This window comes from Montipora capricornis, chromosome 6, assembly GCF_036669925.1.
Source record: "Montipora capricornis isolate CH-2021 chromosome 6, ASM3666992v2, whole genome shotgun sequence".
Taxonomy (NCBI): domain Eukaryota; kingdom Metazoa; phylum Cnidaria; class Anthozoa; order Scleractinia; family Acroporidae; genus Montipora; species Montipora capricornis.
Genome location: NC_090888.1, coordinates 19471258 through 19476257, shown reverse-complemented (window position 1 = coordinate 19476257; position 5000 = coordinate 19471258). Strand labels below are relative to the sequence as shown.

The window sequence follows — 5000 nt, the reverse complement described above, 5'->3', positions numbered from 1 at the left end:
GGTCATTATGCTGACTTGAACGAAACAACATGACATGAATTTTATACTTTTGAATATCAAATCGCAAAAGCACCACGTTCTCGCGTATGAAATTGCCAAAGTTGCAGAATTTTTCATTGTTTTTCCAAGGGACGAGCGGCCCTTTTGGCGAATTTTGAAGCAAATCCAGCTAGAACTTTTTTGTATAATTATTTGAAAACGATTCACCACAGGGGTCCCTTAGATGAAATAAAATAAAATATGACATTTTACAACTGTCAGTGGATTCTCTATATTTACAGTCAGAGGCTCTCAAATTGTCGACTTAAGTCCGAGGATCACTCCTCTCATTCGTTAATAATAATTTGTAACGACACAGGTAAAGATGAAGCTTGATTAAATCGTACAAACTTGAGAAGGAGCGGTTGGTGGGAAAGATGCGGTGATCTCGAGCTCTACAAATTGAAAACATGGCAATAAAACGAAGCTTTCAATTCAGACCGATTCGCTATAAATCAAAATAAAATTGATGAAAAAAAAATTAAAACCTACCCTTACCTCACTTTTCTGTGATGATTCTTGGGCACTAATGCTTCAGAAATTGTTCCTGAGACGGCTGAGGAGAGCAGCCTTGTCAAGTCTTGTAAGTGCACCAAAAAAATCGAAACACTGGACCACGAGCCCGCAGGCATGAATTTCATGAGTTTGCGGTTATATTAAATCGCAAAATCGCCCTTTGCGATTTATAAATCGCAAATGTGCGATTTTCAAATTGCAATTTAGGTGTGATTTGTAAATCACGAATGTGCGACTCTTGTTATTTATACATCGCAGAGTTAGTTACTTTGCTTTTTATGAATCGCGAAGTTGGTAACCTTGCGATTTATAAATCGCAAAGTTCGTCATCTTGCGACTTATAAATCGCAAAGTTGGCAATCTTGCGATTTGTAATTTCTTGTCAGCTTCGCTTGATGGTTTATTTTCATTGAAGGTAAATGAAATAAAAGCTATTCAACTTGTAGACGCTCGCGTGATTATTCAGATGTTTTGTTGCCATGTTTTCATTTTTGTGGTAGTGCACTTTGCACTACACACCATGTCATGGTGACAATAGGCCCGCAGCGCGTGCATAACTCACGAACATAAACAGGTCTCTTGGAAGCGTGCTTCAGTTTCAACAAAACGAGCCCCAAATTCGGCAAGAATTTGTGACACTGATGAATAATAAAGCAGCTCCTATTTCCAAAAGCATGGAATTACCTGGTGATAAATAACCTCGTTTAGGAGAGTAAATTTTTGACTTTGCAGAATTAATGGTTGCGATCTTTGTGTTGAATTCGCACATTTCTTGTCAATCTTTAAAACACTTAAAAGAAAAAAAACAAAACAAAAAAACGAACAAACTAACAAAAACAAAAACCCGGTGTCTTGGCATCATTTTGACACAGAAGTATTCTTTCTTTGGTGAGTAAACATGCCAGGTAACTTGATCACGGCACCCGCTGAATTCGATTTCACTTTCGATTTTACGATTCACTTGTGCAGCCAAAACTACAATAGAAAAATTGAACGTAGCGAAAATCTCCCAAAATATTTTTCGCTGATGGTAACCTTATATATTTCTCTGTTCAAAATTTAAGTTGTTTTCATGTCGTAAATTTTGTTGCTGATAGCAAAATATTTTATTCTCGATCGATATTTCCTGAAAACTTCTTCTGCTCTTCCTAAAACCTGTCTATCAATATTTATTTACTTTTGCATCAATATTTGTTTTGCATAAAGCAGGCTAACAAAATCTGCACCTTGCTTAGTTCGCATTTTTGAGCGTTAAAATAGAATGTTTCTTACGAGTCGTATATTTTGAGGTCACCCATCCAAATAGTAACCCCACCCGACAGGGATTACCTTCAGTGAACGTTTGTCTTAGAAAGCTGTCAGAAGCTCAGAGTGCACGGTTAACCTTGACGGAGTAAGGCGTTAAATTAATGTCAAAACCATTTAAATAAGCTGAATTCGCAGATAATACAGCTGCTAAAACATAGAGGGGTAAAATTTTTCTACCTGCATGAGTGGTCAGCATAGAATGACCCGTCTCTCAAAATCCCGCCGTTAAACATGTACTGACGTGATCACTACCATAGCAACCTCTAAAGAAATACGTCATCAATGAAGAACACACAAACACTATAGCAACTCCTACCATTTTAGGCGAACCGTGAAAGCCATAGTTTGCTGCTATTCTTTGAACCGCAACAAACAATAATTGTATTAAATGCGAACACACAGCTGCTGGACCACTGTTCAAGTGAGGCCTTATGCCACTCGGTATAACGCAGGTGGGTCATTATTCTTTGATTGCAGATGACGTCACAGCGGCCATGTTGGTGAAAGGGACAATAGCGAAAAAGTCTTTTGGGAATTTGACTCTATTATTATGCAAAACGTAAGCTACATTTTCTATTGTTTTGGCACCAACATGGCCGTCTTATCACGTGAGTGCAATCAAAGAATACGTTACGGATAAACGTTTTTTTTTTTAATTTAATCGTTTATTAACCAATTACTTCAAAACTATTTCATGCGATAACCGCATAAAACTTTTATAAAAAGATTTCACATATCTGCATCAATGAAAGTACTAAAAGGAAAACAGAATTACATTGCATGCACCTAACCACAGTTGGTTTTCGCGGCTGTGGTAAATCTCCGAACATGTTCCACGAGTTTTTCCGCGAAATTTCGCTTTTAATGTGCCATTAATTAACGTGGGAAAAAAAGCATTCATTTGATTCACAAACGAGCTAGTGAGAGGCATAAGTCTGTTCTGAGATGACATCACAAACATATTTGCAGTGCAAAAGATTCTTTTAAAACTGGAGTCAATCTCACCAGCTCTGTTGTGGAGCAAATGACAACCAATTTGGTCAAATTAAGGAAGGAGAAAACGCAGAACGCTCAGTACGTTTTTAAATTAGTTTTTTGGCCTCGAAATTTCACTAGGGCGTTGAGGCTAATTTGAGGTTAGTGGCAACTAAGAAAGCTCATGAAACTGTGCATTGGTGTTCCATATCACAGCTATTTACTGTAACAGCAGCCCATGAGTAGGAGCATACAACTTCATTGTATTTGTGGAAAGGCGTTTCTACAGACCGAGTTATTTTTAGATTGATTTTCCCGCGAAACCAGACCTTTCCAGCCAACCACAAGTCTTGCATTAGAAATTATTACCCATGGGATTGAGAATTGGCAACTTTCACGATGGCGTCATTTGACTACAACTACCAGAATTCAGTTTGTTTTTCTTTTCTTATTTAAATCTCGTATTCCCAGTGGGGTAAAAATAACAATAACTCTAATTAGCATGAGACAAGCACAACTTTAAGGATTCTGGTATTTGGAGTCAAATGGCGTCATCATGCAAATGTCCTATGATCACTCGTGCAAGCCACATCTTATTTAACAGTTCGTATAAGAATAGCTTGCTCTGTGAAAATGTCATCACATAGACCTAGTGTTGGAGTTGTAGGCTCCAGATTATGGGTTCCTGCTTGGTTAACAAGAAACTGAAAAATACTAACGAGAGCGGCAAAGAAAGGTTAGTACCCCTACTGTCTTGGGACACTATCCCAGTGTCTGTCTGCAGACTATAGGAATGTTCCACGGATAGTCACTTTTCTGACCTTCATAGCCTTTACGACATGTGTGCATGATCTTCGCATAAGTACTGGTTGGTCTTACCACGGTACCCCTCCTACAAGCTATTCCGGAAACGTCAGTTGCACAACGTGGGCGAATTACTTCTTCACGACTTTGAAATCTTACTGTCATTTTGCCATTGAACAAAGAAGAAACATGTTTGCTTTGCCTTGCCTTAAGACATGTTGCTTTGCCTTTTCAAGCTGAGTTTAAGCAATGAAGATTTTATATCTTCGGCAACAAGTTTCACGAGAACCGAATAAAAACACCGAGAGAAAACGTATCACCTCCCAAAACGAAACGTCACAATTTTGTTGTTCTTGTGCACATTATCATCAGCGGTAGTGCTGCCCGGATAGGGTTGGATGCAGACTGCAGTTTCGATAGAATTTGTCTCAGGTTATATGATGTCGTGCATTTGGTGCAGCAGCCTTCTTGTTGCCTTTTTCGCGCTACTTGATTTGCCTACGATTGCAGCTGCGTCAGTGATCGCCAGCAAGTATTATTCTCCATCATCGAACTGCGTTCGCAAAACAACCGGCCTGGGCGTGTGTACTCAAGTACATAAACGCCTACACCTTTATATCCGGACAAAAAAATATCAATTTAGAGAACATTTGTCCTGCAAGTGCCCCCACTGATTGCATTTGCGGCAATAGCTGTCTTCATCGGTGTGAGCGAACCGACATTTTGACGGCCCGTACCAGCAGTTCTTCTTAATATAATATCGACAAAGCGTACACTTACCAGGATTTCTAAAGAATTTCTTTTCGGGATCAGTGTGGGCCCACTGGCAACGTAACTGTTTCTTACAGTACGAGTGTTTTTCACATTGTTCAGAATACTTTTGGTACTTTTTTTTAATATGCTTACTTTTGACGAGCTGAAATGAACTGTCATCGTCCTCATCTGGTTGGCGTTTTTCTTCCACTTGCCTCTCCTGATCTCGGTCTTGACCTCGCTCTTCTGCTTCATTTTGAGAAAAAGTACTATTGAAGCTTAACTGTTCATCGAAATCTTTCAGTGTCTCAAATTTGTTCGACGTGAAGCAAATCTTGGCATCTGAACCATTTTTCTGGAAATATCCTGGTAAGTTGACAACCTTTCCTTGGTACTCCTGTTGAAGAAGTTCAAAGACTTTCTCAAAATGATTGATAAAGTCTTCGTCATCTTTTGATTTGACTTTTGGAAAAACAAGGAGAAGGTCTTTAAAACCCAGTGAGCTCTCCAGAGTTTTTGGTCCTATCGTGCAGGCTTGGAACGGCCAACCCAACTTCGCAGTTAGGCCCTTTTGCCAGTCATCGTTTGGTACAAAATCATACCGG

The 5000-nt window shown here is 39.2% G+C and overlaps 1 protein-coding gene across 2 annotated transcripts in view; it reads right to left on the bottom strand.

Annotated features, from left to right (window-relative positions):
- LOC138051726 (uncharacterized) overlaps nt 1-1028 on the bottom strand; it is an 18584-nt gene extending 17556 nt beyond the window's left edge. Inside the window, exon 1 of one of the 2 annotated variants that reach the window (XM_068897983.1) lies at nt 538-1028. The gene's annotated coding sequence lies outside the window, so the exon portion shown is untranslated. The remainder of the gene's footprint in view (nt 1-537) is intronic. The other variant, XM_068897984.1, reaches the window with a different exon arrangement.
- Nucleotides 1029-5000: the final 3972 nt, after the last annotated feature.